The sequence below is a fragment of the Porites lutea genome, chromosome 9 (assembly GCF_958299795.1).
Source record: "Porites lutea chromosome 9, jaPorLute2.1, whole genome shotgun sequence".
In the NCBI taxonomy this organism is placed as follows: Eukaryota; Metazoa; Cnidaria; class Anthozoa; order Scleractinia; family Poritidae; genus Porites; species Porites lutea.
In genome coordinates, this window is record NC_133209.1 from 17193368 (window position 1) to 17201859 (window position 8492).

At 39.5% G+C, this 8492-nt stretch overlaps 1 long non-coding RNA gene across 1 annotated transcript in view; it reads left to right on the forward strand.

The window, feature by feature from the left end:
* Positions 1–8492, forward strand: part of LOC140948618 (uncharacterized) — a 15026-nt gene extending 6534 nt beyond the window's left edge. Inside the window, exon 2 of the long non-coding RNA XR_012167062.1 lies at positions 7775–8492. This is a non-coding gene — a long non-coding RNA (uncharacterized lncRNA). The remainder of the gene's footprint in view (positions 1–7774) is intronic.

An 8492-nucleotide genomic window follows, 5' to 3' on the forward strand; every position in this document is an offset into this window, starting at 1 on the left:
CACGTCCCTCGCTCATCGACGTTCCTCACATCAGGATTCATCTGCCATTCATCGGCAACTGAGTTGTTCGCTTCACTGACTATGACGGCTTACAATCAAGTCTTAAGCTATAGTGTCGTCAACTGGTGAAATACTTCGCTCATAAATTGTGCTTCTTAATTGCTCATGTGCTACATCGATCGATAGTTCACGAAGCGGCCACGGCGTTCCAAACCTGACGCTCACAGTCATCTTTTAGTGTGAACCTACCGTGAACGGCGTGTCGGTTTGAATGCAACGCGGGCTTTCTCTGAGTTTCCCAGCGCCAACATCATCTAACTGACTTAAACTCGAACAATAAAAAAATTATAGAGTGACTCCTATGATCGAATCGCTTCGAACAACGCAAATAGCCTTCTTCAGGTTCGCAACGCCTTGTGGGTTTTTCAGGGGGAGCGCAGACGAGGTACAAAAAGTATCCGTGTAAGGCTCCGTGCAAGAGAAACTCATATGAAACCATTTGTGAGAGCGTCCTTTCTCGGTACCAGACCCTCGTGTCTTCCCTCCCCCGGGAGGCCGTTTTTCGCCGCAGACGACCGAAAACCCATTTTATGACACAGACAGCCCAGTAAATAATTTTCATGGAAAGGGGGTCATGTATGGGGGATTCGCTCTCTTAGATCATTCTCTCTTGCTTTGCGCGAATCGAGTCCGCCTGCACGTTTAGGAATGGTTTGAGTTTTCTTATAAAGAGCATCTCCTTAATTAGGCAATCAAATTTGTTAGAACCTTTAGTGAGCACGTGAAACAGTTCTGAAAGAAAAGGTGGTACGTCCACGAAGCTCCCATTGAAAAGTTAAGTGATTTTGGAGTGAAAAAAATCTTGTATCGAGTTGATATAGCCTTATATATATGTACACCCCAAAAGATGTACGGTCAAATTTAAGAGCAATAATGGCTCTTGATCACAGTAGATAGGGCGTGGAAAACAAATCAGGCCGAATTTTTTGCGATCGACAAGTTTACAAATTCTTGCTAATAAATCTGGGTGCGTGCAAACCAATCTTTCATTTTTTTTAATACACCACATCTGAGGAGAAAGAGTACTATGAGGCGCTGTTTTTATCATACAGACCTCGTACAAAATGCAGTATTTCAAAATTTTTCAAGATTCAATATTCAGGACCAAACTCAATCGCAGATATCCTAGCATGATATAATTATGCCTGAGCGCTTCTAGGATATATAACAGTTTCACTTCGATGCGTAGAAAAAAAAAAATAGGCAGTTGTTCTATATCCTTTTTGGTTCATCCAGGCGGAAGTCCTGGCATGATGTTATTTATGCCTGAGCGCTTCTAGGATATATAACACGTTTAGTATTGCGATCCGTAGCCGCGAAAAATTAGGCAGTTGTTCTATATCCTTTCTGGTTCATCCAGGTAGAAGTCCTGGCATGATATAATTATGCCTGAGCGCTTCTAGGATGTATAACACGTTTAGCATTTCGACGCGTAGAAAAAAAAATCGCCAGTTGTTTTATATCCGTTCTGGTTCATCCAGGCAGAAGTCCTGGCATGATGTTATTATGCCTGAGCGCTTCTAGGATGTATAACACGTTTAGCATTTGGACGCGAAGAAAAAAAAATTAGGCAGTTGTTCTATATCCTTTCTGGTTCATCCAGGCAGAAGTCCTGGCATGATGTTATTATGGCTGCGCGCTTCTAGGATATATAACACGTTTAGTATTGCGACCCGTAGCCGCGAAAAATTAGGCAGTTGTTCTATATCCTTTCTGGTTCATCCAGGCAGAAGTCCTGGCATGATGTAATTATGGCTGAGCGCTTCTAGGATTTATAACACGTTCAGTATTTCAACCTGTAGCCGAGAAAAAATTAGGCTATTGTTCTATATCCTTTCTGGTTCATCTAGGTTGAAGTCCTGGCATGATGTTATTACGGCTGAGCGCTTCTAGGATATATAACACGTTCAGTATTTCGACCCGCAGCCGATAAAAAAATTAGGTAATTGTTCTATATCCTTTCTGGTTCATCCAGGTAGAAGTCCTTTCATATAATATTATGCCTGAGCGCTTCTAGCGCTTCTTCTAAATAACATGTTTAGCGTTTCCATCCGTAGAGGGAAAGATATCTTATCTTATCAATGTAAATGTAGTACACAGCATCGGGGAGGGGGAGCACTAACGAAATCGAGAAATATTGAACTATAGATAATTAATCGTTTTTTCCTGTGTATTTGCAACGAGGTTGACCGCGGACTTAGATATGTTTCTGTTTAGACGGCACTGAATTATTTTTCCGAAACCAAAGCCGTACATTTTATTAGATACCCAGCTTTTAATTAATTATATTTCTCGCCCTAGGATGATGACATGATGGCGTGAAAATTGACGCCTCTATCATATTAGATGTCAAATACGATCAGAGATTAATGGAATACGGAATGTTGCAAGCTACTGGGTATCCAGCTGAGATAGCTGACTTTTACTCAGCTATCTCAGTTGGATACTGAGGGTTTTTTTTGGTTGCTAAGATACTGCGGCTTGTTATGAAGAATTTATCGAGTCTACTTTTTTTTCATGGTTTTATAACGATGTGTAACCTTTAAAAGCGTTTAATACGCTCGGCATTCTGAGTAATCCTGCAAGCGATGTTTATGAATGGCTGAAAACAAACGGCAAAGCGAAGAAAATTACACTTTTGAGACTACCAACAATCAATATAGAAATAATATATAAATTTAGCCAGGGCTAAAAGGCGAAGCTCCCATTAATAAATATATAATTTAAATCAAACAATAAACTTGTAATCCACAAATCAGCTAACTTAAGGGCACATTCATGTGGCTTTTGAGGGAAAAGCTAAGTGATTTTAGAGTGAAACATCTCACATCGAGTTGACTTATATGTTCACCCAAAAAATCGCAATCATCTTTGATCACATTCAAGAGCCATAACGGCTCTTGATCACAGTAGATTAGGCCTGGAAAACAAATCAGGCCGAATCTTTTGCGTTCGATAACTTTACTTTACAAAATCTTGCCAACAAATCTGGGAGTGTGTAAACCAACCTTTTACACTTTTTATACATCACATCTGAGGTGAAACAGTACTATGAGGCCCTGTATTTATCATACAGACCTCGGACAGAATGCAGTCTTTCACTGTTTTTCAAGACAAATTGCACTCAGTCAATATTCAGGACGATCAATCGTTGGCTTTTAGCGAAACCGTTCAAAAAATTTCCAAAATCACCTATACGGCCAGCCGGCTCTCACTTTTGGCCAGCGGTCGAGTGTGTGAATGAACATTAATAGAGTTACGCTTCAACGTAACAACAAATTAAATTATGTTATTTTTTTTTATTTCATGGCTTTATAACGATGTGTAATCTTGAAAAGCGTTTGATACTCGCGACATTTTGAGTACTCATGCAAGCGACGTTCGTGAAAGACTGAAAACAAACGGCACAGCGATTAAAATTGCAAAAGAGACTTCTAACAATCATTGAAAGAAATATAATTCGGTGAAACATTTAAAGAGACAGCAATTTTCATTCACGAAGACAAGTATTAAAGTATCTCTAAAAATCCTGAGTCTTTAAGTTTATGTTTTAAGCCGGCTTCCCGGTGTTTGCTTTTTCAAAGGTGAACTCGAGGCAAGAAAATCGCTCAAAGTTTTCTTTCTACAGGCAAATTTATAACTAAATATTCTTCCGAACGTTTTCTTTCTATTTGCGGTGAGAAAATATATCTAAAGGCTTTTTTAAGTTCTGTAAGCTTATATCAAACCTGATACTAGGTCAGATCATTGTCTCAAATCTTACAAACGTAAGGTAGGAAAAAGGTCTTCCCCGCCTGTATTTAAAAAAAACTGGTTGAATTTTTGCGTCTGAGGTCAGTTTGAAATCAAAATCGTAATGGTGCGGGGCGATACTGACATAAACACAACATATTTGATATGAATATTAAAAAAAAATAAACGTGAGCCTGCAATCATTTGAAAACGAATAAATTGTCAGCGGATAACTTCAAAAAATACTCGACCTTAATGGGTCGACACCTAAGCCCGCGATACGGTCAGGTGATACTGGTCAGCGGATACCCTGTTTTGACAGCTGTCAATTGATGACAACATTAATGTGCAATCAGCTTCCTCCTGGGCTCCCAAAGTAGCTAGAAAGTGTGAGAGTAAACATTGGTATGCCTGTGGCGCGGACGGACGGTCGGTCGCTCGGTTGGTCGGTCACGTGATTACCAAATTTTCTGGGATGGGTAGATTACCTTAGCTATGGGGCTCCGCTACAAATTGACGACGATTTCTAAAGGTTCTAACAAATTTGATTGCCTAAATGAGGAGATGCTCTTTATAAGAAAACTCAAACCATCCCTAGACGTGCAGGCGGACTCGATTCGCGCAAAGGTATTCACTTGAACAACTTGTGATCCTTTGTTATTATGCTAATTTGTAGAGACTATAGAAATGAAATCTTTTCATTACTTATTCATTTTGCCTTGAGAAAGGTGTCATGATGATACCGAAACGTCGGCTTTTAACGTTAATATTCGCTTGCTTTGATTCCATTAGCAGGGAAATATGTCCTTATCAATTTCTAAGGTAATTTGCCAAAAAAGATCAAGGTTTTGGCATAAATTACAATCTTTTCCCGCTTCTGGCTGAGGGTCACCGCACAACTAGTCTTGCGCACAATAGGTTTATAAGTTAAACGTGTTTTTTTCCTACTCGAAATAACTTAATGTGGCTCGATACAGTTTTTAAGGGTCAATACCTGCCAATTTTGAGCATAAACTACGTCGCCATAAACAAAGTTTTGGAAAAATTGCCACCACAGTTGTATTAGTGAAGATGAAAAATTGTTATGATCAGGGTTGCAACGGCATCGGATTAGCAACGAGATGACACTATTACCTATCATTCTTGCAGCAGTATATCTCGTCACTGGGAACTGTTCTTCGAAAATCATTCACGAGAGCTTTTTCCTCCAATAGTAGCCTCGATGTTCGTGAAGTTTAAGCGAAATCTGTAAGAGCGTTATCGAGATATTTTGGGATAAAGTTTTTATTGTTAGAAACGCAGTAAAAAATGGACAATATTGTTGTTTGGCCGTTATCAGTTGAAAATGAAGCGCTTTCGACATGCAATTTCACCTCAAAGTAGTTTCAATCTTTTTAAAAGCGTATGTGAAAGATCATGGGAGATAGCTCCAGCCGAATGCTAGAAAGAAGCTAGGGTTTGATTAGTACGTATCGAAGCGCTCTCGTTAGCAGCTTTGTAACATTTTGGTCTTCTTTAACAAATTAGCAAATATTTTTTAAACGGCTCGGTAGAATTTTTTAAAAATTTAAGATTCTTGAGATTAACCTTCCTTTTATATGACCTTTTAGTTTCAAGATTATTGATATATCGTAAGGCAGCAAAATAAGGGCTATAGATAACAGCCGAACCCAAGATTGTCCATTTTTTACCGTATTTTTAACCACAAAATCTTTATCCAAAAATATCTCGATAACGCTCTTACAGATTTAGCTGAAACTTCACGAACATCGAGGCTGCTATTGAAGGAAAAAGCTCCCGTGAATGATTTTCAAAGAACAGTTCCCTGTGCCGAGATATACTGCTGCAAGTAAAATAGGTAATAGCGTCATTTCGTTGCTATGATAAATAACTCCGATGCCGTTCCAACCCTGATCATAACAATTTTTCATCTTTATCTAATACAACTGTGGTGGCAATTTTTCCAAAACCCTCTTTTTATGGCCACGTAGTTTATGCTCAAACTTGGCAGGTATTGGCCCTGAAAAACTGTATCGAGCCACCTTACAAGCAGAGTACCTGTACAAACCGTGCGGTCGTTGCCTTTTTGTACATTTACATAGGATATAAAATTAATATAATTATGGTGATTCCCATTGGCTAGTTATTCCCGAATTAGTGCGTTGATTATCCCTTTATGACAACATGATGATCTTACTTTAATAATAATGCGTATTGCTGAATCTTTCGAGGATAAACGGCGAATTTGGTTGAATCGTTCAACGTACCACCGAGTATTAGACCTTGCACTCAAATCAACCGAGAATTCGGCGTTTCAGATCGAAAGGTCGACAATAAGGCAACATGACGTTTATTTGGACAATACAATGCAATATAAATGGCAGTATTTCAGGCGGGATATTGCTATCTTAGTGATCTATCGGCGGTCAGTGTACAAGATTTTCCCTACACATTGTCAAAGGTGCATGATCGAACAGCTCAGTTTTGGGCACTGTTGGTAGATTTGAACTGATATACTAAGAGGTTGATATATCAGAGAAGACGACATACAATTATTTCCCCGTCAGAGATTGATGTTTTCTCGGTTACATTTGTTAGTGGATAAACGATATCCCATATAAACTTCACCTACAATTTTTTTCATCACGGGTTATGAAGGACGTCCTTATAGCAAACTTTGCTCGATTTTCACCAATAACTGGGACTGTTTAAACAAGGAAATAACTAACAGGGAAACAGGGAATCACGCAAAGCGGTACCCGGAGAGCACTTTTTTTGCCTTTGTCACTGTGATTTGGGTAACTCCATACTCTCTCTATAGATCGACTAGGGATTTGGGTTTCCCCTTCTCATAGTATCGCTTTACTGTGTTAATCATAATCTCAGGTACCCTGCCGGGGTTTCTAAATTATTATCGGTTTGGTTATCCTCGGTATATTTCTAACCTAAGAGGAGATGTCAAATATTTGAAAATTTAGTGAACGGTTTCCTTTTTTGACATTTTTGTAAACGCAAACTTTTATTTATTGATGTACAGAATACCTGTAAAAACCTCTGTATTTTAGTGAATCCCGGGCCAAATATAAAAAGAAGGCTCGCAACTTTGCTGCTCACCCTCGCGTTCTCTCGCGTCTCGATTCACTCGCTACTCGAAATGGAAAGTCTATTTCTTACCCAGAAAGGTTATCCTATAAAAACGCTTCCAAAGGGTTTAAAATTCAGTTGAGGAAGTTATATTCACTCCGCATCCCCGTCAAAAATGCTCGAACAGATTTGTATGGCCACACTTCTAAATTAAACATGAAGTAAAATTGAACGTCCCTTGCAATGTGTTTTACAATCGACTCCCGCGATAGCTCGAACCTTCTAGGGAAACTGAAAAAAGTTCGAGTTAGCAGGAGCTCGATCAAGTTATCAGGAGCTCCAAGCAAATAACTTGGAATAAGGAAATAAGCAAATAGATGCATGGGGAGTGAATGCACTTCAAGGGCAGCGAGACTGATACAGATTGACATTTCGAAAAAGGAATTAAGTAACAAAGCTTGATTGATATACATGGATGTACACTGAATTTGAACTGGAGTAACACGAAGAAATCTTGTTTTGATTGTTTCTTTTTTCTTAGTGGTCTGTTTTTTCAATGCTGGTTTCGGACTTCAATGCACGGTTTGTTTTCGACTTGTAACACGTTCAAAACATGGTTCGAGTTATCGAGGGTAGAATTATATAGAAATGATCTGAAGGGAAACAAAAATGAACTCGAGTTAGCGCGAGATTCGAGTTAGCGAGGGTTCGTTTTATCGAGAGCCAACTGTATTTACTAACGGTTAGATTCGGCGACTTTTAGCCGTAGACCTGAGGGTTCACAGGTTTCATGATATTCAAATTTATGAAATCTTTCCTGATTTAATCGGATATTAGTGTGGCCTCCCTATTGTACTGGGACTTTAATATGTTTTTCATTTTCCTTATCTTTCCGTAGATGGCCATTCGAATACTTTTCTTGGCTGCTAATCTACCTGTTCTTTTCGGCGGCTTGATTTGGAAGTGGGAAGTTCCACGCAATGGCGAAGAGTTAACGAAAGGCCTTAAACTTTTGGGATTGAAGCCAGGCCCACTGGGCTACTTCAACTCTGCCTACATGGCCTTTACCAAAGCAGAAGCGGATAAATTTCCCAACCTGGTGTCCTACCACACGATGTTGAGAAGGATGAAAATCTACAACATTACTCGGGAATCCGCTCAAGTTCCTGTGCAGACTAATAGAAGTAGAATAAGAAGGGACGAGTCAAGCGACGACAACGACTGGACGGGCAGGTCGATGGGCCGGGCCGGGGCCAGGGCTGGCCAGTCCTTCCCCAATACAAATTCTACAGGTAATTGTACAAGTAAAACAGGAGGACTTTGTGACCTTTGCCCGGCGAAAACTGATCTGGGACCTGACAAGAGACCCCAGTTTATTAACGTAATGGTGTGTAGAGGAGAGCAATTTTGTGGAGAAGGCAACGTGGGAGGCCTGTGCACAAACTCTACTGTCGAACAAACGTTCTTAAGGGAAATTGGAAAACCAAATCTTTGGGAAACTTACCCGCAGAAAATTACTATATGCTGCGAATGTGTACTGATGTAATTAATACATAGGGAACACACACTCTTATTTGTTAACTGCAAATGGGAATTAAATGAGAGATAAAAACTTA